Source organism: Ranitomeya imitator, chromosome 4 (assembly GCF_032444005.1).
Source record: "Ranitomeya imitator isolate aRanImi1 chromosome 4, aRanImi1.pri, whole genome shotgun sequence".
In the NCBI taxonomy this organism is placed as follows: Eukaryota; Metazoa; Chordata; class Amphibia; order Anura; family Dendrobatidae; genus Ranitomeya; species Ranitomeya imitator.
In genome coordinates, this window is record NC_091285.1 from 231451841 (window position 1) to 231478799 (window position 26959).

Consider the following 26959-nt stretch of genomic DNA (forward strand, 5'->3'; position numbering starts at 1 on the left):
TTAGTGTTTGTGAACACCTCATACAGCAATGAGAGACACCCAAAAAAATTGTAAAAATATTGTCTGCCATTGCATATATGAGGTGTTTGAAGCACAAAATATGTGTAGACAGCACACGGCGTGACTTGCCGAGATAAATTCAGGAAAATAATAACAAAAATAATAACAAATAGTGTTTTTTTAAACCAAAATTTTTTATTTGGGGGAAAACAGAAAAAAAAAGGGGTAATTAAACTTAGGGGGTTTCAACCTGTGCCACCAGGGGGGAATGGTAGGTGTCTTCTTTGGAATGGGGAGAGGAAGGGGAGGATGATGGCGAAGAGGAGGATGATGGAGAAGAGGACGATGATGTCAGATAATCAAGGAGGCTTGATGGCAGATCCAAACCCTCCCCAGGGTATACTGGGGAAGAAACCGCCACCTCTGTAGGGGAGGGAGGAGGCAACACAAGCCTTGTTTGTCTTGGTTGGCCCTGGCTGCTCCTTCTGCGGCTAGAGCCCCGACGCGCAGTTGGTGTCTGCACTGGAGCAGCCAGAGCCTCACTGTGTGCCCGTGTGTGTTTCCTCTTCCTTTTTTTTTTTTTTTCGGTCCCGTGGCAGCTCCCCCAGCATGACGCCTACGGGAGGATGAAGACATGGCAGGAGCAGGAGTCGGCGGCACTATGTTATGGTGCCTGTGGTGGCGTCGCTCGGCACGTGGACCACGGTGGGGTGGCTGGAGTGGCTCTCCAGCAGGAGTGGGAGTCATGCTTGCCAGCGACGGCACTACTGCCATTGTCGCTGACTGCATGACCCCAGCCTGCTGGAGAGCCCTCATGTAGGTAGTGTTGCAGGCCTGCATCACTGAAATCTGTAGTTCCGGCGTAAGGTGTTCCACCATGCCCTTAGCAATGGTACTAAAGAAATGTTTTGCCGGATTTGAGAGCTCGGTTTCAATTGTTTCAAGGCGCCGGTCGATATTGGACAGACGAGTGTCCATGTTATCGCTCAACGCCTTGAAACAGTTCTGGAAAACCGTGCTCAAATGCAAAAATTCGGGCATGGCTGGCCTGTCCGAGGCCCGCTGGCGCTGTCGGGAATACCCAAGCGAAGGTGCGCCAGAGGCCTCGGCCAGGGGAACACCTGATGTACCGGCTGCCGGTTCTCCAGATGGCGGTGCAAGCCTGCTGTCGCTGTGGGAGGGCTGTGATGGGTCAGATGGCGATTCATGAAGGTCCGCTTCTGCGGGGCGAGCTCTCTCGAGGGTGCTGCTGTGTGTCCTGTGAAAAGATAATGAAAAAATTAGTCTTCAATGAATAACCTCTCCCATACGCCAACTCCTGGAATAAAAATAGCATTACATTACACAACAATACAAATCCTCGGTCTCACAGTCTGTGTGGCCAATAATTAATTTCTGATTGTTATCGCCAGCGTTTCAGAGTTAATACCACATAAAGTGACACTGGTCAGAATTAAAAAATTTGGCCTGGTAATTAAGGTCAAAATCAGCTCTGTCACTAAGGGGTTAAAAGTGGTCAAAAAGATTTATTTATTCTAAAAATAAGAATATTTTCCTTGACTGTATTTAAGATACAAGTAAAAAAGAAAAATGTTTCAGCTTCTTGATAAAATGTAAAATTTTAATCCATCATATAAAATAGTGGAAGACACACTCCTGGGACAATGCCATATCACAAGTGAAGAAAGCTACGTGTTTCGACCATACGGTCTTTGTCACAGCTGATCTACTCAGCAGTCGATCCGGTATAAGAAGGACTGACCTACCAATGGAAAGGTAAAAAAAAAAGGGCTCACCTGACCAAAAGTACTTATAATCACAAAAACATATAAATCATTGCCAGATATTCTAAAAAATATGAACAATATATATATATACAATGGTAATCCTTTCTCTTCTTTTATCCACTGGTATGGCAGATACATCGACGATACGTTGATTATCTGGAAGGGCGATGTATCTGCCATACAAAAATTTGTGGATTACATTAATAATAACGATTTCAACATAAAATTTACGTTTGTGCATGCGGTTTCCAGAATTTCATTTCTTGATTTGGAATTGACAGGGATTCCTGATGAGTTGGTATCTACACGTACGTTTACAAAGCCAATGGCAGGGAATACGGTGCTCCATGCCAAAAGTAGCCATCCTAGGCATACAATCAAAGCCATCCTCGTGGGGGAATTTACCAGATTGAAGCGGAATTGCAACAATAGTAATTTTAATAATGATTTACTTCAAGCAGGAAATAAATTTAGAAAGCGGGGGTACCCTAACTGGATGCTCAATAGAGCATTAAATGTTGCCAAACAGAAGAATCAGTCAGATCTTTTGGGCGTCGCTCTCCTCTGCTCTGCACTACTAGCGCTCAGGATCCAGCGCCGTTACTCCCTCCAGGCTTTGTGCCTCTCCTCTGGCGCTTCACCTTCCTTTGTGATCCTGCAGCAGACTGCAGCTCCTATATCCCGTGCTCTGGCTGACGCTCATTCAGGCTTATTAGCTTCCTCATCCAGTCAATGTCTAAGAAACGCTCTGACGAAGGTCCGGTGTGGACCGAAAACGTTTAGCGGTTTTGTTTGTCTGGATGCATCAATAAACTAAGAAGCTTTTCTTCTCAAAAATTGAGTACCAAGTTTCATTCATCTTTAATATACGGGGTGGACACCCTACTTGAGCACCGCCAACCCTCATATCTACTGAGTGCCGTGTTTCCTTACCGTATTAAATGTTGCCAAACAGAAGAATCAGTCAGATCTTTTGGATGTGGAATCTAGTCATAAGAAAAATAAAAACAAAAATGACAATCATAAAAATGTGGCAACCAAGCCATATGTCTGTCTACAATTCAGCCCGCAATTTAATGAGATCAAAACAATTATTAATCGGGCTATTCCAATTCTTTTTGAAGATCCCACTCTTGCTGTATTGTTCAATAATGGTTGCAACGTTGCAGCAAGAAGGGCACCTACGCTAGGCAACATATTATCCCCTAATTGCTTTATGTCCAAACAACCTAATAGCACCTGGCTTAGTTGTACGGGTTGCTACAAATGCAATATCACTAATTGTACTACCTGTAAGCATTTAATAGTTACAACATTTTTTTTGTACCAGGGGTATGGAAAATAAATATAAAATTAAAACTTTTATCAATTGTAACACACGATTTGTAGTATACAAAATAGATTGCATTTCCTGTGACAAATCATACATCGGTTGCACAATTAGAAAACTAAAAAACCGCATCTCTGAACATTTGTACGATATCAAATGTACAACTAACAGCAATCGTACCGTTTCCTCAGCAGCGAGACATTTCATTAAAATGCATTCATGCAGCACTGATTTCTTAAGAGTAACGGGCATTGAAAAAATAAAAAAACCTCTGCAGGGAGGAGACATGCATAAGTCTTTACTCACACGGGAAGCCTTTTGGATGTTCAATTTGGGTACTAGATTTCCGCATGGTTTGAATAAAAAGAGTGAACTTATGTTTCACTACTAGATATGGTAAATTGCAGTGCAGGCACAGATTCATGTATTTATATATTGCATGTTTTTTAGCCTTTTTTTGTGTTTTTTTCTGTCTTTTTCTGTTTTTTCGTATATATGGGATTTATTGCATCTTACCATTATATATATATATATATATATATATATATATATATATATATTTTGTTCATATTTTTTAGAATATCTGGCAATGATTTATATGTTTTCGTGATTATAAGTACTGTTGGTCAGGTGAGCCCTTTTTTTTTTTTTTACCTTTCCATTGGTAGGTCAGTCCTTCTTATACCGGATGGACTGCTGAGTAGATCAGCTGTGACAAAGACCGTATGGTCGAAACGCGTAGCTTTCTTCACTTGTGATATGGCATTGTCCCAGGAGTGTGTCTTCTACTATTTTATATGATGGATTAAAGTTTTACATTTTATCAAGAAGCTGGAACATCTTTCTTTGTTACTTGGATCTGCACTACGTCGAGTCAGGACGAAGTTCCGTGCTCCTTGCACATATCGGTGAGCTGGCTTTCTTTCTTTGTACTTAATCTGTATTTAAGATAAGTAGGATAACGAATAGATAAGATATGCCTTTCTTAAAACTAAATGCATAAATATAAGATATATTGATGTAGAGATTTAACACTTAGCACAACAACAGCCATTGATTCTGGAGCTACAAGGTGACAAGCTGCATGACGAAAAAAACATTTTGGAAACTTGTATGCGACTTGCCATCATGCAACTATTTTAAAGATTAAATTTTGCTGGAAATAAAAGATACAAGGTGCAAGCAAGTCGCATTTTGTGTGTGACCTGCATGTTGCAGTGTGGCCCTAGCTTAAATTTGTATTGTTAGTTATTGAGCTTTCTGCATCATGAGATCTTTGTTGTTTTAAGAAAGGCTACACCTTTAGATATTTTTAAGCAGAATTCAGGAGCCAAAATATGGATCACAAAGTGCTTACGTGAGGCGTGAGGACATATTTCAGGTGATTTCATAATTATTTTTTTTTAAAAGGTAAAATAAGTGAATGCAATTCATTAATCCTTCAATAAATTACATTCAGGAATATATAACACGTTTACCATAATCATATCCTCTACATTTAATTAAGTTTCTTATATAGCACATATGATTGGGTCTATAGTTGTCTACAGAAAAATTTATGTGCAGATAATTGTATAAAAGGGCTTCAAAGTATTTGGGAATAATTCAGACCAGCTGTAGCGCTAAACCTGTGATGTGTTAACATGCACCTAAGCCTCTGTTTAATGTATTGCCCTGGTACAATCTGTATTTCAAATACACTTTCAGGGTTTCATAATGTGGTGTTTTAAGTTAAAACAACATTCCCATGCTTGGTTACAAAGGTGAAAGTAAATCTTGGTACAGCAGATTATTATAATTCAATATCCAATGTGCAAAAAATATTACAACTATGGTAAGTCCATGTGAGAAAATATTTGCCTCTTGAAGATGCTCTCTATAATTGCATATTCATCTGACAAAAGGGAACTAAAGAAAACACGTAACCGTTTTGAAATATTGCTATATAACATTAGTGAGTAAGGTACTCTCCAAGAGATTATACTATTCTAATAGAAAAGTGAAAAATTCTGTACTCAGTTTGCCTTTTTCTACACTTTAACAAAACAAGCAAATACTTCAAAAAAGGTGAATAACATGGTTTAAATATGTGTGGTAGAACTTCTGAAGAAGTTTGCAGCGCTCTACGTTGAAGTTTCCCAATGCCAAGGCCAATGCTAATGCTAACAGTCTTGGCGACCAGACATTGGTCAAACAGATATTGGCAGCGGCATCTAAAGTTTTTAACAAAAAGAGGGTTCTACATTTGTCGGCCTATTGCCCCACTCACTCCAGGTGTAAGTGATGATGCTTTCTTATGGCAGCTGGAGACCTGACAAAATTCCCGATGTCTGGTGGTCTACAGGCAACTGGCAATTAGGCCATGTGATCAGTCTAAAATTCAAGTTTCCTCATAAGGAACAATTAAAGTTTCTTAAATAATAAAGTTTAATTAACCCTGCTGTTCTGTTCGGTCTGGGGAGACCTATTTTGAACTTTGGTATTTTTTGGGGTGTTCAAGATGCGGTTCTGAAACTTGTGGTTGATTGACTTAAATGAGGATGGGTCGGTCGGCCACGGGTTTCAGAGCCGCATCTTGAATATTTTAAAGAATATTGAAGTTCAAAGTCGGTCATTTTTGACCAACAGAACAGCAGGGTTAAAAGAAAAGAATAATATATCCCCAAAACACTAGCACCAGGGTTGAAAATGAGTTTTTTTTCTCGATTGAGAATGTGTAATGTGAAGAAAAACAGAATTAATTTAAATTAATATATTTCAATTGTAAAACTGAATGGGAGATGAGTGTTAAGAATGTGAGAAACTTGGTTGGACTGGAGTAGAGAGGAAAGTCCACACATGAACTCTCTGCAAACCATGAGAATGGAAATCCCCTCTGAGCTTAATCAGAGAGGTCCTGAGAATGGAATTTCCCTCTAGGCTTGACCAAAGAGGAGGGATAGTATGGGAGTTTCCCCACCAATGAGAGGTAGGTCAAGTGCACAAAAAGGAAGAAGGAAGTTGATCATGCATCTAAGAGAATTGTGAGACTAGATAATGAAAATCACAATAACTGTCATGAACATATGAAGTTTCTAATGTGAAGGTATTAGGGGAATGTGAAAACTTATAACAGCTGAATTAACCTCTTCACGCCATTACCATTTTCCAAGTTTTCTTATCTTTCTTTCAAGAGTTATAACTTTTATATTTCTGTCAATATAGCTGTATGAGTGCTTGTTTTTTGCAAAATGAGTTATACCTTTGAGTGACGGGAGCGAGGCCTGGCTATATAGGAGTGAAGACACACGTTCTTCTTGCTCCCTGGCCCGGATCCCTTATCAGCACGATCACAAACGTTCAGACCGACATACACTGGAGTATGAGCAGCAGGAGACCAGGGGGAGCACAGAGGCCCTCATTACAGGTCCCCGGGGGCCCTAAAACCTCTATTCGGAGGTTCTTTGAGGAGCAGGAATCTGCAAGCACAGGGAGATCAAAGATGGCCACGTTGTCCAGGAGAGGTGGGAAAGAACCCTCCACAGTAGCTGCGGGGTCATCACCTCTGAAGGAGAGCGGAGATAAGCACACACAGTCCAGCCTAACCCCTTTCCAGACATTCAAGGGTCTCAACTAAGGGCACCAGAAATAATCCAGCAGATCAGGAGGAAGCCAGGGATAACAGGTACCTGGAAGCTGCAGACGAGCCTCCCGTGTTACTCCCTCAGGGTATGTGCACACATTCAGGTTTTTTCATGTTTTTTTGCGATAATAACGCGATAAAACCGCATTAGAAACTGCAGACATATGCATCCTATCATTTAGAATGCATTCTGCAATTTTAGTGCACGATACGTTTTTTTTCCGTGAAAAAAACGCATCGCGGTAAAAAAAGCAGCATGTTCATTAATTTTGCAGTTTTTTCATGTTTTTCACGCCATTCTATGCATTTGGAAAAAACGCAAGAAAAAACGCATCAAAAACGCGCAAAAAAACTCAAAAAAAACATGCGGATTTCTGGCAGAAATGTCAGGTTTTTGTCAGGAAAATTTCTGCCAGAAATCCTGACGTGTGCACATAGCCTCAGATGGCAGCTGCTGAAGCATAAGGGAAAGAGTGGTATACCCGAACCACACCACAGCAGATTGCCCTGGTGGGTCCTGCAGGGATCATGAGTGTAGCAAGGGCTAGAGAAGTGGTGGGAGAGCCCCTTACTGACTTTAATTCAAGTGGAGTTATAATGACACCTGTGGGGGGACAACCAGCAAGCCCCTTCATGAGCTCCCAGTCTGCTCTCCATGCCCAATTAACATCCTCTTGGGCAGCTTACAGCCCTCTGGGGTCATTCCAGCAGGGACAAGGAGTTTTAGCTGAATTTGCTGACCTGCAAGCACGCATGGCCTCTATCCCCACGAGGGAGGGTATGGAGTCTTTTAATAGAAGACTGGAGCTAGTCTACCACAGTGAACTATCCAGCCTAAGAGGTGAAGTAGAAAGAGTAGATACTCGGGGTCAGGACCATTCCAGACAAATCCTAGCCTTGGAGGAAGCATGCAGGTCTCAGAAACAACAAATAGACAATCATGTCAAATCCAATATCTCGTAGATGCCGTGGACGATGGCGAAAATAGAGGCCACAGGAACATCAGGGTCAGAGGCCTGCCAGAGTCCGCTGAGTCAAGGGACCTCTCCCAGGTGCTGCAGAATTTCTTCAACGAGTTCCTGGGTGACCCCCTACAAACACAATCGAGCTGGACAGAGCACATAGGGCTTTGGACACTAAAAACCCCCCAGAGATCCCGAGGGATGTCATTTGCAGAGTCCACCGTTATGTCCTGAAGGAGGCAATTATGAACAAGATCCGTAATGGGGTGACCAGTAAATTTCATGATAACCTCCAAATACTTCTGGATCTGTCAAAACTGACTCTGCAAAGAAGGAAAGCCCTGCACCCATTGCTGGATATGCTAGGTGACCATGACATTCCTTATAGCTGGAGCTGCCTGTTTAGGCTCCAGGTACATGCAGGTGGTCGCACCCATGTCCTTCAGGATCCAGGTGATATTCCTGCATTCACAGCTGCCTTGGAACTTCCCCCAGTACTTATTGAACAATGGCCAGATTTCCCCTTGGGATCCCTGGAGGGCCTATGCCAGAGGCCTCGGGGTTCCCTCCGTCATGGAAAGGAGAGGAATGGGGGAAGAACCCCCCCTGAAGTCATCCAGTTATTGCTATTGAAGATGGTTAAGGGCATTAGCTCTTGTTCACTGTTAAGCGGGACGTCCCAGTGTAGATTTGTATCCGAGACTCTTAAAAAGGGAGGATGATGTTCTCCCTGGGTTCTTTCTGATGACCTGTATGGTCCAACAGTCTTTTTACCAGTTATGTTGTGATAAGTTATATTGTTTTATGAGAAATAATCTCTTGCTCCCCCATCCTTCATCCCCCTTCCCTTCCTCCTCTTTCATCCCTCCCCCTCATTATGCTGTATACAATGACTTGTTATATATATATATATATCTGTTTTCTGGTTTGTCTTTCATGTGGTCTGGGACGGGAGGCTTCTCCGTGGAAAGCCACTTCCCTACTTGGGACTTCCGACCGCATTATCGTGTCGGCTTTTCTTTTCCCACTGAATTTAAATATTCGCTAACACTACAATTTACCAGAGTTTCCTTTGTAACCCTTTGGACACAGTATACCAGACAACCTCGCTTTTCTTATTCTTTCTGCTTTATTCCCCCTCTTTTTTTTCGTGCCTACAGTTTGCGGGAGATGCAATTGCACTAATATTTCCTACTAGACTAGACCCTTTCTTGAATTTGTTCGGGGATGCTTCTTCGTAGAGATGTCCCTGGTTGAGTGGGGTTCCCTAAATGTAAGGGGGCTTAACACCCCCCAAAAAAGAAAACAGATGCTCTACGATATGTATAAGCATAGGGTGCATATTTTAATTCTGTGAGAGCCATTTCAAACTGGGGCACATCCCTGGCATCAATGACTGCCATTACACTACAAGGTTCCATAGCCCAAATTCAGAGGCTAGATCGGGGAGAATGTCAATAGCATTGCATAGATCCCTGACACATTCAGTGATAGACACACTTATAGACTCAGAGGGCAGATACATCTTCATAAAGATCATGGTGAACTCTATGGTCTTTACGATAGCTAATTGGTATCTACCCAATAGAGACCAGATATCCGTATGTATCTCTTTCCTCTCCTCTCTTGCGCACTTTGCTGAGAGGATCCTGGTGGCAGGTGGGGACTTCAATTTTACTCTGGACCCAAGGTTAGACAACTCTTCTGGGAGACACCCCTTCTCAGTTAGGAAAATTAAGGTGTTCAAAAGGGTAGTCCAGAGTCTTCGCATGGTCGACTTATGGCGGGTCTTGCACCCTACAGAGAGAGAGACTATACATTTTTCTCTTCTGCCCATTCCTCATAGTAGGATTGACTTTTCTTTAATCAGCCAAACTTCTCTGACCTGGCAGATTCAATCCTCTATAGGTCATATCTGCTGGTCAGACCATGCCGCAGTGTTTTGCCAAATGACCCTGCCGGAGGCGAGACTGAAACAGTGGAAGTGGAGTTTTAATGACAATCTCCTGAATGATTTTCTCTCCGCTTCGGAGATTAAGGACACCATATCAGAGTTTATGACAATTCATGAAACTGATACAACAGCATTTTCAATTAAATGGGAGGCCCTTAAGTATGTGGTACGAGGGGTTCTGATGAAACATGGAGCTCACTTGAAGAAAAAAAAATGCCGAGCAGGTGGTGTCGTTGAAAACAATTTCTGACTTGGAGTGCTCTCACAAACTTTCTCTTTCTCAACATACCGTAGCTGAACTTATTAAGACCAGAGAGGAATTGAGAGCCATTCTAGGCCAGAAATACCTACGTCAGAGAGTGAGACTTCATAGATTCCTATATGAATATGGGGACAAGTGCGGTATGCCCTTAGCCAGGATGCTCCCATCCAGGGGAAATCCAGGGCATATTCCACAACTCAGAAAGCCAGATTGGGTACTAACTCAAAACCCTGACGAGATTCTGGATGTTTTCCAAAAATTCTATAGTAACCTCTATAACATCAAAGGCCGATATGACATGGATCCCCGACTGGGTCGGGACAAGATCAGGACATATGTAAATTATACAGCTTTGCCGGTCCTTGACCCTTTGGATGCTGACTTTTTTGAAGCTGAGTTTTCTGAGGCAGAGGTCTTGGATGCCATGAAGGGTTCTCCAGGTGGGAAATGCCCAGGACCAGACGGCTTTACCTCTAAATTCTTTAAGCAATTTGACTCCCAGATTGCACCTTCTTTGACAAGGGTTTTCAACGTGATTTTGCCTGAATCCTTATGGACTCCCCAATCATTGGAGACTCATATTACTGTCGTCCCTAAGCCAGGAAAAGATCACACAGAGGCTGATAACTAGAGACCTATATCTTTAATTAACATTGATATCAAAGTATTTTCTAAAATCCTAGCAAATAGGTTGGCAGTCCTTCCTGGAATTATCCATAATGACCAGGTGGGATTTGGTAAAAGTAGAGAGGCTAAGGACAACACTAACAAACCACTACTACTCATGGCTCGGTCGAGGGCCCAATCCACTCCCATGTGCTTACTTTCAGTGGACATGGAGGCCTTTGACTGGGTCAGCTGGAGATTTATGAAGGCCTCTTTGGAGCAGATAGCTCTGGGGACTAGATTCCTAAATTGGATGGCCTCCCTATACACCTACCCCTCGGTAAGGATTAGAGCAAAGGTTTCCTTTTCTCCGCCTTTTTCTATACGTATTGGCACATATCAGGGGTGTCCCCTATCCTCTTTGCTAAATGTTGCATAATGGAACACCTTGCAGTTGCCATAAGGCAAAATCCCAATATAAAGGGGGTGGTAGCGGGTCGGACACATTACAAAACTGCCCCTTATTTGCTGACTATTTACTTTTGTTTGTGTCTTAGGCTCTTTGATTAAAGAATTTGAAAAATTTGAAAGTATTAGTAACTTTAAAGGTACCGTCACATTAAGCAACTTACCAACGAGAACGACAACGATCCGTGACGTTGCAGCTTCCTGGATAGCGATCTCGTTGAGTTTGACACGCAGCAGCGATCAGGATCCCGCTGTGACATCGCTGGTCGTAGCTGAAAGTCCGGAACTTTATTTGGTCATCAGGCCGCCGTGATTCGTCATGTTTGACAGTAAAAGCAACGATGCCTGCAATGTTTCTTCATTGAGCGAACAACCAGCGAGAACGATAAGTACGTCACTGGATCGCTCCTGCATCGTTCTGCTGTTGCCGGTGTCTGACGTCTCCTAGCGACTTAAACAGCGACGCTGCAGTGATCGGCTTGTTGTCTATATCGCTGCAGCATCGCTTAATGTGACGGTACCTTTAGGTTAATTTTACCAAGTCTGAGGGCATTGAATATCTCCCTTACGAGGAACAATTGAACTTAGCAGATAGTTTTCCATTTAAATGGCAGGATTCGGCTTTGAAATATTTGGGAATTGTAATACATAGGGACCCGACCCAACTGTTTGGTCTTAATTTTCTCCCTCTGCTTCAGAGAACACTTTGAAATATCAAAACCTACTATAAACAGAAGTTGCCGTGGTTTGGTCGCATTAATGAGATAAAAATGGACGTGCTTCCTCGGTTCTTGTTCCTGTTCCAGTCAATCCCTATAGGTATCCCTGCCTCGTTCTTTTTTAGACTCCAATCGGCTATATTCAGGCTTTATTTGGGGAAATCGTAGACCCAGGATTGGGATTAAAACCTTATATAGGCAAACACCTTGGAGGGTTGGGCCTCCCTAACTTTAAAAAAAAAAATCATAAAGCGGCCATCCTGTTACTGTTGTTTGACTGGCAATACCATCGAGAATCCAAACAATGGGTTGCATTGGAGCAGTTAGATATGGCGACCCCCTTGTGGGGCTTGCCCTGGATCTCCTCCAGTGACAGGGAAATGACAAGTATGTTGGCAACAACCGTGAGGTTCTGGGATAGAGAGGTTAAGACTGGCAACATATCCTCAGGCATAGGTCCCCTTATGCCATAATCCTGACTTACCCCCCGGTATTTAAGGCAAAGACATTCTTGGGTTGGCAGGAACGTGATGGACCACATCTTTTCCAGATTTTGAAAAGGCGAGACCTGATGCCCTTAGAATCGCTGACAAACACAGGACCTGCAACGCTTTGGTTCGAATACTCTCAATTAAAATCATATTTGTCCATAAGGGAGAAAACAGAGAGCTTTAAGGCCCCTTTAACTAAATTTGAGTTGTTTTGGAGTCCCCACCTGCTCACTGTATTTCCCAGTTATACATCCTAAACTCAGGGAATGAGACGACTAAACCAAGATTTTTTGAGAGTTGGGAGAAAGATCTTGAAATGCAGATATCAGGGACAGAATGGAGGAAGGCATGCATCCTGTCTCACAGTTTGTCGATGGCCTGTGCAGCTCAGGAAGGGAATTACAAAATTCTTTCCCGTTGGTATCGTTGCCCTGTGATCCTACAAGCTGCTTTGTCCTCTGAATGCTGTAGGCTTAACATTGAAAGAGGTTTTATGCTACATATTTGGTGGAGCGGTGGAAAGATTCAGCCATTTTGGGAGGGAGTTTTTCACATCTATCAGTTAATTAGTGGTCAGATGATAGATAAGACACCCACAATAGTACTATTATCAATACTTCTGGGCTCCATTAAGTCCCAAAAACAGGACATACTCAGATTCTGTGGCTAGAGCATTCATTCCAAGACATTGGAAAACACTAGTGATAAGCGAATAATCTAGTTACTCGAGATTTCTCGAGCATGCTCGGGGATCCTCCGAGTATTTTTTAGTGCTCAGAGATTTAGTTTTTCTTGCCACAGCTGAATGATTTACATCTGTTAGCCAGCATAAGTACACGTGGGGATTCTCTAGCAGCCAGGCAACCCCCACATGTACTTATGCTGGCTAACAAATTTAAATAATTCAGCTGCGTCAAGAAAAACAAAATCTCAAAGCACTAAAAAATACTCGGAGGACTCCCGAGCATGCTCGAGAAGTCTCGAGTAACAAGTATATTCACTCATCACTAGAAAACACCCCATTGTCCCTTACTGACTGAATGGTTTGAAGAAATGGGTCAGATTTACAAGATGGTAGACCTTACTGCAGAGATGACTGGTGCCACGGATAGATTCCTTCATACCTGGAGTCAATGGATCTTTTTTCTTCATTCTCTGAGATTTAACGAAGTATTTGGGGCACCCCTAGATCAAACTGTATCTGGATAGTGCAAAATAAAAGTGCAATTCCACAATTTTTGGGGGGATTTATTTACCATGTTCACTATATGGTAAAACTGATCTCTATGATTCTTGAGGTCAGTACGAGTATGCAGATACCAAACAAGTATAGGTTATGGTTTAACCACTTAGTGACAAACATTTTTGTACTTCATGACCAAACCAATTTTTATAATTCTGACCACTGTCACTTTATGTGGTTATAACTCTGGAACACTTTAACAGATCCCGATGATTCGGAGAATATTTTTTCGTGACATATTGTATTTCAAGATAGTTGTAAAATTTATTCGATATGACTTGCATTTATGTGTATAAAAAAATGGAAATTTGCCAAAAGATTTGAAAATTTGGCAATTTTTAAACTTTGAATTTTTATGCCCTTAAATCAGAGAGATGTGTTACACAAAATACTTAAATAACATTTCCCACATGTCTACTTTAAATCAGCACAATGTTTTTTGTTAGGAAGTTATAAGGTGTCACAGAAAATATTAAAAATCCTTGAGGTCCCTCATATCCCCCCTCCTTTTTTCCTTTCATCCACCATTTGGCCTGAGGAGCTGGGAGCTAGCAAATTAAACCTGTCTTTAAAATGCGAGGATTCCATTTAATGTGCAGGTGACTGAGGAGGATGTCTATTGCCAACACATAGAGACAAGAAAATACCTTATTAGGGTCTGAAGTGGATCAAAGTAGAAATTACACCCTTTACAAACAGCCATGGTGACAGTACTACAATGAGAGAGCTGACAGTATGGCACCGGAAGAAAATATGGAATATTGGATTTTCTATACATCCAATATTAATGAGATGTACATTGTTGGCACTGGGGTAACTTGGCCAAAAATACACATTTTATCATAATTATAACCCCCACCAAAAATCCCCAAATGCATAGGGCCATATAACCACCAGCAGATAAGCCATATTTGGCCTCGAAGCATAGCTAAAATCCCGATACAAAAGATTACATCAGTCTAGACCTTCTGTGATCGCTCTATGAGGAGTTATTACATAAATTGGGTTTTCCTAAAATTATGAAGGGCTGAGTCCAGCCCACAACCAGACCCTTGTGAGGTCATCCTAGAGGGATGTGTGGGAGGGACTCAGGGTCTGATAAAAGATCAATCCCAATTATCATCAGTGTTCGAGCAGAGAGTTACATGTCAAGTACGATGTAGGGACCCCGTTTATTGGCGGCAAAATAGAAGCGCTCTCCTTCGGCTAAGCTGAATCGTCTCTGCGGTCTGTGTAGTACGTCTCCTGTTAATCCTTTTTATTTTATGCAACTGTTTATACTGTATTGTTTTGTCCCCCATGTAAAATCTTTTGTACTTTTTCATAAACACTGCCTTCCTTTGGATTACTGTATATACTCGAGTATAAGCTGAGATTTTCAGCACATTTTTGACTCGTGTCATACCCAGGGGTCGGCAGGGGAGGGGGAGCGGGGGCTCTCTAATTATACTCACCTACTGCTGGCGTGGTCCCTGCACGTCCCTGCTTCTTCCAGCGCTGCAGATTCTTCCTGTACTGAGCGGTCACATGGTACCGCTCATTACAGTAATAAATATGCGGCTCCACCTCCCATAGAGGTGCTGAACGTCAGTGCTGAAGACAGAGCTGCACGAGGAGCAGGTAAATATTGAAAGTGCCATGGGTCTTGAGCAAAGAGAGGTGAGTATGTCTTTTTTTTTTTATCACAGCAAAAGCATATGGGGCAAGTGACTGTACGGAGCTGCATGAGGACTTTCACTGGAGAAAGTGGCCACTATACTGACCGCAAACCTGAACTTAACACCGCAACGAGAAGTAGCCGTGGAGTGTACCTAACACACCTAGACACCTCGTCACAGCCGGAAGACTAAATACCCCTAAAGATGGAAATCGGAATACTGTCTTGCCTCAGAGAAAATCTCCAAAGGATAGACTGCCCCCCACAAATATTGGCGGTGAGTCGGAGAGGAAAAAACATACACAGACAGAAAAAACAGGATTTAGCACAGGAGGCCACTCTAGCTAGATAGGACAGGATAGGACAGAGTTCTGTGCGGTCAGTATTAAAACCCTTCAAAAAATCCACAGCAGAATATACAAAAAACTTCCTACATCTACTAAAAGATGTAGGAGCGTAAATCTGCAACTCCAGTGAAACCAACCAGATTGAGAAAACAGACACAGTCTAATCTGGACAAAAGAAAAACAAACTAACAGTACTGAAAATAAGCACACTGCATGTGTGCCACAGGAAAACAGACACTTATCTTTGCTGAACTGGCAGATAAGCAGGAGAGGCCAGGCAGAGATCCAACACTTCCAGAGAAACATTGACAACTGGCAGGGGCTAAAGGATCCTGCACACCCAAATATCCCTGTCAGACCTGCAATTATCCGATACACCTGGCCAGGACTGCGGGTCAGAGACAACTGCATTCCCACCAACAACCACTGGAGGGAACCCAAGAGCAGAATTCACAACAGTACCCCCCCTTGAGGAGGGGTCACCGAACCCTCACCAGGGCCCCCAGGACGAGCCAGATGAAAGGCACGGACCAAATCAGCAGCATGGACATCAGAGGCAAAAACCCAAGAATTATCCTCCTGGCCATAACCCTTCCATTTGACCAGGTTCTGAAGCTTCCGCCTCGAAAAACGGGAATCCAAAATCTTCTCAACAACATATTCCAACTCCCCATCAACCAACACAGGGGCTGGAGAATCAGCAGAGGGAACAACAGGCTCCACATATTTCCGCAACAAAGATCTATGGAAGACATTATGGATAGCAAAAGAGGCCGGAAGCGCCAGTCAAAAAGACACCGGATTAATAATCTCAGAAATCCTATAAGGACCAATAAACCGAGGTTTAAACTTAGAAGAAGAAACCTTCATAGGAACATGACGGGAAGATAACCAGACCAGATCCCCAACCCGAAGCCGGCAACCAACACACCGACGACGATTAGCAAAACTTTGAGCCTCCTCTTGAGACAACACCAACTTGTCCACCACATGAGCCCAAATCTGCTGCAACCTGTCCACCACAGAATCCACACCAGGACAGTCAGAAGGCTCAACCTGACCAGAAGAAAAACAAGGATGAAAACCAAAATTACAAAAGAAAGGCGAAACCAAGGTAGCAGAACTAGCCCGATTATTAAGGGCAAACTCGGCCAATGGCAAGAAGGCCACCCAATCATCCTAATCAGCAGACACAAAGCATCTCAAATAAGTTTCCAAGGTCTGATTAGTACGCTCGGTCTGGCCATTTCTCTGAGGATGAAATGCAGAAGAAAAAGACAAATCAATGCCCAGTCTAGCACAAAAGGCCCGCCAAAACCTAGAAACAAACTGGGAACCTCTGTCGGAAACAATATTCTCCGGAATACCATGCAAACGAACCACATGCTGAAAGAACAACGGTACCAAATCAGAAGAGGAAGGCAATTTAGGTAAGGGCACCAAATGAACCATCTTAGAGAACCGGTCAAAAACAACCCGGATAACAGACATCTTCTGGGAGACGGGGAGATCAGAAATAAAATCCATCGAAATATGCATCCAGGGCCTCTCAGGGACTGGCAATGGCAAAAGCAACCCACTAGCACAGGAGCAACAAGGCTTGGCCCGTGCACAAGTCCCACAGGACTGAACAAAAGAACGCACATCACGTGACAATGAAGGCCACCAAAAGGACCTACCAACCAAATCTCTGGTACCAAAAATGCCAGGATGACCGGCCAACACGGAACAGTGAACCTCAGAAATCACTCTACTAGTCCATCTGTCAGGAACAAACAATTTCCCCACAGGAAAGCTGTCAGGTTTGTCAACCTGAAATTCCTGAAGAACCCGTCGTAAATCAGGGGAAATGGCAGAAAGGACCACCCCCTCTTTCAGAATACCGACCGGCTCTAAGACCTCAGGAGAATCAGGCAAAAAACTCCTAGAGAGGGCATCAGCCTTAATATTCTTAGAACCCGGAAGGTGCGAGACCACGAAATCAAAACGGGAAAAAAACAAGGACCATCGAGCCTGTCTAGGATTCAGCCGTTTAGCAGACTCGAGGTAAATCAAATTCTTATGATCGGTCAAGACCACAATACGGTGCTTAGCTCCCTCAAGCCAATGTCGCAACTCCTCAAACGCCCACTTCATAGCCAACAACTCCCGATTGCCGACATCATAATTGCGTTCAGCAGGCGAAAATTTACAGGAAAAGAAGGCACACGGTTTCATTAAGGAACCAACAGGATCCCTCTGAGACAAAACGGCCCCTGCCCCAATCTCAGAAGCGTCAACCTCAACCTGAAACGGAAGAGAAACATCCGGTTGGCGCAACACTGGAGCAGAAGTAAATCAACGTTTAAGCTCCTGAAAGGCAGAGACAGCCGCAGAGGACCAATTCGCCACATCAGCGCCCTTCTTCGTCAAATCGGTCAAGGGTTTAACCACGCTGAAAAAATTAGCAATGAAACGGCGATAAAAATTTGCAAAACCCAAAAATTTCTGAAGGCTCTTCACGGATGTGGGCTGAATCCCATCATGAATGGCCTGAACCTTAACCGGATCCATCTCTATAGACGAAGGAGAAAAAATGAAGCCCAAAAAAGAGACTTTCTGCACCCCAAAGAGACACTTAGACCCTTTCACAAACAGGGCATTGTCATGAAGGATCTGAAATACCATCCTGACCTGTTGCACATGAGACTCCCAATCATTGGAAAAAATCAAAATATCGTCCAAATATACAATCAAGAATTTATCAAGATAAGTCCGGAAGATATCATGCATGAAGGACTGAAAAACAGATGGAGCATTAGAGAGTCCGAATAGCATCACAAGGTATTCAAAATGGCCTTCGGGCGTGTTAAACGCAGTTTTCCATTCATCACCCTGCTTAATACGAACAAGATTATATGCCCCTCGAAGGTCAATCTTGGTAAACCAACTAGCTCCCTTAATCCTAGCAAACAAATCGGAAAGCAAAGGTAACGGGTATTGAAACGTGACCGTGATTTTATTCAAGAGGCGATAATCTATACAGGGTCTCAAGGAACCATCTTTTTTAGCAACAAAAAAGAACCCCGCTCCCAACGGTGAAGAAGATGGCCGAATATGCCCTTTCTCCAAAGACTCCTTAATATAGCTCCGCATGGCAGTATGTTCAGGCACAGATAGATTAAAAAGTCGACCCTTAGGAAACTTACAGCCTGGAATCAAGTCAATAGCACAATCACAGTCCCTGTGCGGTGGAAGGGAACTGGACTTGGGCTCATCGAATACATCCTGAAAATCAGACAAAAACTCTGGAATCTCAAAAGGTGAAGAGGAGATTGACATCAAAGGAACATCATTATGAACCCCCTGACAACCCCAACTAGTCACAGACATGGACTTCCAGTTCAACACAGGATTATGTACCTGCAACCATGGAAAACCCAGCACAATAACATCATGCAAGTTATGCAACACCAGAAATCGACAATCTTCCTGATGGTCTGGCGCCATGCGCATGGTTACCTGTGTCCAAAACTGGGGCTTATTTCTAGCCAAGGGTGTAGCATCAATGCCCTTCAAAGGAATAGGGTTCTGAAAAGGCTGCAAGGGAAAACCACAACGCTTGGCAAACTCAAAATCCATTAAATTCAAGGCGGCACCTGAATCCACAAACGCCATGACAGAAAATAATGACAATGAGCAGATCAAGGACACAGATAACAGAAATTTAGGTTGTACAGTACTGATGGTAATTGAACTGGCGATCCACTTTGTCCGCTTAGGGCAGACAGAACTGACATGAGAAGCGTCGCCACAATAATAACACAACCTATTTTGACGTCTGAAACCTTGTCGTTCCATTCTAGACAGAATTCTATCACATTGCATAGGCTCAGAAATTTACTCTGAGGATAACGCCACAGCGCGCACAGTTCTGCGCTCCCGCAGGCGTCGGTCAATCTGAATGGCCAGAGACATAGAATCACTCAGACCGGAAGGCGTGGGAAACCCCACCATAACATCTTTAACGGATTGAGAAAGCCCCCTTCTGAAAATTGCCGCCAAAGCATCATTATTCCATTTAGTCAATACAGACCATTTTCTGAATTTCTGACAATACAATTCTGCTGCCTCTTGACCCTGAGACAGGGCCAACAAGGTCTTCTCAGCTTGATCCACAGAATTAGGTTCATCATATAATAGTTCTAAAGCCTGAAAAAAGGAGTCAATATTAAGCAAAGCCGGATTCCCAGATTCCAGGGAAAATGCCCAATCCTGCGGGTCGCCACGCAGCAGGGAGATTACGATTTTTACCTGCTGAATGGAATCACCAGAGGATCGAGGTCTTAGGTCAAAAAACAGTTTACAGTTGTTTTTAAAACTCAAAAAATTACACCTGTCACCAGAAAACAAATCAGGAGTAGGAATCTTTGGTTCTAAAGCAGGAGTCTGAACAATATAATCAGAAATATCTTGCACCCTAGCAGCAAGCTGGTCTACACGAGAAGCTAATTCCTGAACATTCATGCTTGCACCAGGCTCCTCAGCCACCCAGATGTTAAGAGGGAAGAGAACACAAAACAGACTGGAGAAAAAAAAAATGGCTCAAGAGCTTCCTTCCCTTCTTCTGAGATGCATTTAACTAATTGTTGGCCAGTTGTACTGTTATGATCCGGTGACCTTGGAGCTGCATGAGGACTTTCACTGGAGAAAGTGGCCACTATACTGACCGCAAACCTGAACTTAACACCGCAACGAGAAGTAGCCGTGGAGTGTACCTAACACACCTAGACACCTCGTCACAGCCGGAGGAGTAAATACCCCTAAAGATGGAAATCGGAATACTGTCTTGCCTCAGAGAAAATCCCCAAAGGATAGACAGCCCCTCACAAATATTGGCGGTGAGTCGGAGAGGAAAAAACATACACAGGCAGAAAAAACAGGATTTAGCACAGGAGGCTACTCTAGCTAGATAGGACAGGATAGGACAGAGTTCTGTGCGGTCAGTTTTAAAACCCTTCAAAAAATCCACAGCAGAATATACAAAAAACTTCCTACATCTACTAAAAGATGTAGGAGCGTAAATCTGCAACTCCAGTGAAACCAACCAGACTGAGAAAACACAGACACAGTCTAATCTGGACAAAAGAAAAACAAACGAACAGTACTGAAAATAAGCACACTGCATGTGTGCCACAGGAAAACAAACAGACACTTATCTTTGCTGAACTGGCAGATAAGCAGGAGAGGCCAGGCAGAGATCCAACACTTCCAGAGAAACATTGACAACTGGCAGGGGCTAAAGAATCCTGCACACCCAAATATCCCAGTCAAACTTGCAATTATCCGATACACCTGGCCAGGACTGCGAGTCAGAGACAACTGCATTTCTACCAACAACCACTGGAGGGAACCCAAGAGCAGAATTCACAACAATGGGGCAAGTGACTGTATGGATGGTCTTATGGGGCCATAACATTTGTGCAGCATTATATGGGGCAAGTGTCTGTATGGATGATCTTATGGGGCCATAACGTTTGTGCAGCACTATATAGGGCAAATATCTCTATGGAGCATCTAATGGGGCCCATCAAACTTTATGGAGCATTATATGGGGCTCCTGATTCAAAATGGATATTCAAAAACACTTAACCTACTGATGTCTCAATTAATTTTACTTTTATTGTTATCTATTTTTACTTTTGAAATTTACCGGTAGCTGCTGCATTTTCCACCCTAGGCTTATACTCGAGTCATTAAGTTTTCCCAGTTTTTTGTGGCAAAATTAGGGGGGGTCGGCTTATACTCGGGTCGGCTTATACTCGAGTATATACGGGTAAATATAAAATGTAATAGTTCTGTTCTGTAAACTACGCCTCGAAGTGACAGCTACCATTAATGGTGTCTAATCGACGGAAACAGATTAGTGGTGTCGTCGAGTAGTCTGGGGTTATCTGACATTTATCTGTGACCGTACAGGGGTATGTACACATATTCCATGTGTTGGAATCAGGAGGTGTATATGCCTACATTCACCGTTAATTTTCTGATAGCCGAGGCCTGGTGTCAACAGGCTGCAACCTTCTCCATTTATCATCGGCCAATCGTGTAATTTTCCAGGTGATGGGGGTAGCAGAGTGCTGTTCGCTCCAAAGATCACAGCAGGTGTTACTCGAGACCTTCCCGGCCTGTGATATCAGGGATTTGTGGGATTATGAAAGTCCTAGCAAATATCGAATCCCTGACATAAGGGTTAAAAGTTGACCAGTGATTTCTCATTTTAACAACAAAATTTAGAAAACCATTTTTTTAGGGCCCTCCTCACATTTGAAGTCACTTTGAGGGGTCTACATGACAGAAATACCCAAAATTAACACCATTCTAAAAACTGTACCCCTCAAGGTGCTCAAAACCACATTCAAGAAGTGTATTAACCCTTCACATGTTTCACATGAACTGAAGCAACATGAAAGGAAAAAATGAACAATTTACTTTTTTTCAATAACACTTTAATTCAGAACCAATTTTTTTTATTTTCACAAGTGTAAGAAGAGAAAATGAATCACAAAGTTTGTTGTGCAATTTCTGAATATGCCGATACCCCATATGTGGGGAGAAAAAACACTGTGCGCACAGCAGGGCTCAGAAAGGAAGGAGCGCTGTTTGACTTTTTCAACGCAAAATTAGCTCGAATTGAATTTGGATGGCTTGTCGCTTTTGGAGAGCCCCTGATGTGCGTGAACAGTAGAAACCACCCACAAGTGAGCCCATTTTGGAAACTAGAACCCCCAAGGAACTTATCTAGATGTGATGTGTAGTGAGCACTTTGAACCCCAAGTGCTTCACGGAAGTTTATAACGTGGAGCGTTGAAAATAAATCATATTTTTTCCACAAAAATGATCTTTTCGCCCCCAATTTTTAATTTTCCTAAGGATAACAGGAGAAATTGGACCCCAAAAGTTGTGCAATTTGTCCTGAGTAAGCTGATGCCCCATATGTGAGGTAAACCACTGTTTGGGTACATGGCTGAGCTCGAAAGGAAATGAGCACCGTTTAACTTTTTAATCTCAAAATGGTCTGGAATTGAGAGCGGATGCCATGTCGGGTTTGGAGAACCCCTGATGTGCCTAAACAGCTGATACTCCCCACAACTGACCCCATTTTGCAAACTACACCCCTCAAGGATTTTATCCAGGGGTATATTGAGCAATTTAAACCCACAGGTACAAACACAGAATTTGATAACATTATGTCATCATATTGAAAAACTTTATTTTTTTCACAAAAATCTTGTATTAGACCTGAATTTTTTACTTTTGTCAGAGATTACACCAAAAAGTGGACCGCATAAATTGTTACCCACTTTCTTATGAGCGCAGCGATATCCCATATGTAGTCAAAAACGTATTTTTAGACAAACGCCAGGGCTTGGACAGGAAGGGGCACAATGTGACAAATTTGGCTTTATTTGAAATAGATTGCCATATTTGCAGAGCCTGTGTGGTTCAAGAGCAAAAGAAATCCCCCATAAATGTCTTTTTCGTAAATTGTACAATCTAATCTATTTATCTAGGGAGGTAGTGAGTAGTTTGATACCATCATTTTTTATGCAGTTGATGCAACACAAGTTTGAAAATTTACAATTGCATTTTTTTCACTGTCTTTTTATGATTCTTTTTTTGTACATTCTGAGGAAAACACCTCAAATTTTATTGCACTAGTTTTTATGTATTCAGAAATATATCCAGTATGGCACCAATGTGAGGACTGGACACACAGCTTTGCCTATAAAATTAGATGGCACACCATTTGGTCTTTAAGGTAAAATTTAACAAGTTCCAGGACCCATTCAAAGCTTAGAAACGCTGTGTTCCAAATTATTATGCAAATTGGATTTAAGTGTTAAAGATTTAATTGTTTTGTTTTTCAAATAAACTCATGGATGGTACTGTGTCTCAGGGCTCAATGGATCACTGAAATCAATCTTAAACACATGTGATAATGAGTTTTCATGGTGATTCAAATTAAAGGAAAACTACTTAAAAATGATGTTCCACATTATTATGCAGGCCACAGTTTTCAAGTAAGATTTGGAAAGAAAAAGGATCTCTGCTCCCTAAAAGCATCAAATAGTGCAATGCCTTGGTCAAGGGATGAAAACATTAGATATTTCCATAAAACTTAAGCGTTATCATTCTACTGTTAAGATTTGTGGCTGAATCTGAACATAGACGTGTTTGTGCTGATAAAGGCTTAATGAGGAAGGTTTCTGCCAGACAAATTCATGGGATTAAGAGAGCAGTTGCCAAAATACCATTACAAAGAAGCAAACAGTTATTTGAAGCTGCTGGTGCCTCTGGAGTCCCTCGAACCTCAAGGTGTGGGATCCTTCAGAGACTTGCTGTGGTGCATAAACCTAATATTCAGCCACCCTTAAACAGTGTTCACAAGCAGAAATGGTTAAAGTGGGCCCAGACATACATGAACACTAATTTCAAAATAGTCTTGTTTACTGATGAGTGTCAAGCAACCCTGGATGGTCCAGATGGATGGAGTAGTGGATGGTTGGTGGATTGCCACCATGTCCCAACAAGGCTGCGACGTCAGCAAGGAGGTGGAGGAGTCACATTTTGGGCCAGAATCACGGGAAAACAGCTGGTAGGATGCTTTAAGGTTCCTGAAGGTGTGAAAATGGCCTTTGTAAAGTATTTAGTTTCTGACTGACAACTTTCTTCCATGGTCTAAAAAGCAGAAACGTGCCTTCAGGAGCAAAATTCATGCATGACAATGCACCATCTCATGCTGCAAAGAATACCTCTGAGTCATTGGCTGCTATGGGCATAAAAGGAGATAAACTCATGGTGTGACCACCATCTTCACCTGACCTCAACGGTACAGAGAACCTTTGTAGTATCATCAAGCAAAAGATCTATGAGGGTGGGAGGCAGTTCACATCAAAACAGCGGCTCTGGGAGGCTATTCTGACTTCATGCAAAGAAATATAAGCAGAAACTCTCCAAAAACTCACAAGTTCAATGGATGCAAGAATTGTGAAGGTGATATCAAATAAGGGGTCCTATGTTAACATGTAGCTTGGCCTGTTAGGATGTTTTGTAGTTAAATAGCTGTTTTGTTCAGTGAATGTGACCTCCTAATGCTGCAAATTCCACAAATGAGCATTTTCAGTTCTTTAAAACATATCAAATGTATAGAAATTCTACTGTGCCTAATAATTTGGAACAGTGCATTTTGAGTTTTTATTTTTTTTGGAGATTATACTGTTATCATTGGGATGTTTCTTCAAATAAAATTTGATGTATAATCTAACGGGTGATGACTTTTATTAGACTGACTGTCATTTGCACCGACCATTTAGGAAAATCTGAGAAAAAATATAATTTGCATAATAATTTGGAATACAGTGTAGACATTGAGCAAACCAGAAAATCCTTGCAGGAATTATTTCTCACAGAGGGAAGCATGCTCCTAAACACACATTAGCTGATTATAAAACTTGGTCTTGCTAACAAAACATTTGCCCCGCATTTGCATATATTGTAGCCGGAAGAATAAACTGTACTGTAATGAAGGGCAAAATGTGGAGGAAAATGCAGCCAACTATGTGGCAAAGCCAAGTTTGTTTCAAAGATGAAAGAACACCAGCAGGGCTAGAATGACAGAGACTTTCAGAGACTGGTCGTACAACGTTCGTTTAGCTCCATCAATCCCTATATGAGAGACGAATGTGCCAATAGACGTGGTACACCATAGCAAGCTCCCGCCCGCCAAGATAGGAACCGCTATATGCACAACCAATCCCCTACAGAATCCGTAAAGTATTGTATCGTACCAGAGGTTCGGCAAGAACCATACAGGAAAGCCCATAGTGTATAAGTACGGAGCTTCCTCATTATTAGAAATCCTCCAATAAAATGATCATGCCCTTATCACCAACATAAATATATAAGCAATATAAATGGAAACAAAAGTTTTGCGTAGCAAAACATAGTTGTAAAAACAGTCAAAGTTAGATAAATGGTCAAAAATGTTTGTGAGTAATCAAGTCCTAGAATTAATTTTCAGATGACCTGACTTTCCAAGAACATTTGTGGGGTCCACACACTGGAGTGTACGGACGTGGGTATGTAGATGAGAATTTGTTGGAATACTAGTTTGGTATGTAATTGATAAAGTCATGGAATTGTGAAATGGGGTATAATGGGATTTACTGATGAAAATATTCTCTACATTACTTCCATAAAAATAACTCTACTGGGGCCCACTAAATCACAAACCACCAACACCACCACATATTATAGGGAATTATAGGTTATCAGCACGTATAAAATGAGTCATAAACCCCCATGTGGACACTTAATCTTACCGGACACATCCATTACACAACAAACTACTTCCACTAGGGAATAATGATGTACTAGTCCAAATAAATTTGTAAATCTTTATTAGAAACTAGCTGAAGAGCCCGGCGTTGCCTGGGCATAGTAAATATCTGTGGTTAGTTATAGCACCTCACTTCTTTTTTTCCCATCACACCTCTCATTTTCCCCCTCACTCCTCTCATTCCCCCCTAACACTTATCATTTCGATAAGTAGCCCATTCAGTATCTCCATCTACCCCCCACTCCATGAAGATGGCTGGACCATCATTGTAAATACATAATTGTAAATACACACCTGTGCTTTGTATCTCCCCCACCTCATTGTAGATTGTAAGCTCTCACGAGCAGGGTCGTCTTATTTTGTCTTATTTTGCTTTATTACTGTATTGTTAACATTGTTACCTATAACTGTTGTGCTTGAAACTGTTAAACTGTAAAGCGCTGCGGAATATGTTGGCGCTATATAAAGATTATTATTATTATTATTTCGACCTCACATCTGTCATTTTCCGATCACTGCACTATTTTACCTCACTCCTCTCATTTTGCACTAACACCTTTTCATTTTCACCTCACATTTTCCCCTCAGTATATACATGTTTGTCATCTCCCTTATATATAGTATACACCTGTATGTCATCTCCTGTATATAGTATATACCTGTATGTCATCTCCCCTGTAAATAGTATATACCTGCTGTATGTCATCTCCTCCTGTATATAGTATATAATTGTATGTCATCTCTTCTGTATATACTATATACCTGTAGGTCATCTCCTCCTATATATAGTATATACCTGTATGTCATCTCCTGTATATAGTATATACCTGTATGTCATCTCCCCTGTATATAGTATATACCTGCTGTATGTCATCTCCTCCTCTATATACCTATGTGTCATCTCTGTTGTGAATTCCGCTCTTGGGCTCCCTCTGGTGGTTGTAAGTGGCACTTTTGTGAGTTCTGCTCTTGGGCTCCCTCCGGTGGTTTTAAGTGGAATGGCTGCTCCTTGGATTTAGCAGTCTGCAGCTGCTTCCACTGATTGTCTTTCTGCTCGGCTATTTATGCCTGGCTCTTCCCTTCAGCCAGTGCCACTTGTCTATGGTTCCTGGTTGGATTCACATCTCTCT

At 42.2% G+C, this 26959-nt stretch overlaps 1 protein-coding gene across 2 annotated transcripts in view; it reads right to left on the reverse strand.

The window, feature by feature from the left end:
- Positions 1–228: 228 nt before the first annotated feature.
- Positions 229–26959, reverse strand: part of METTL25 (methyltransferase like 25) — a 354554-nt gene continuing 327823 nt past the window's right edge. The window contains exons 16-18 of one of the 2 annotated variants that reach the window (XR_011320722.1): positions 3772–4055; positions 2721–2773; positions 229–1258 (exon numbers count right to left, since the gene is read on the reverse strand). The gene's annotated coding sequence lies outside the window, so the exon portion shown is untranslated. The remainder of the gene's footprint in view (positions 1259–2720; positions 2774–3771; positions 4056–26959) is intronic. The other variant, XR_011320723.1, reaches the window with a different exon arrangement.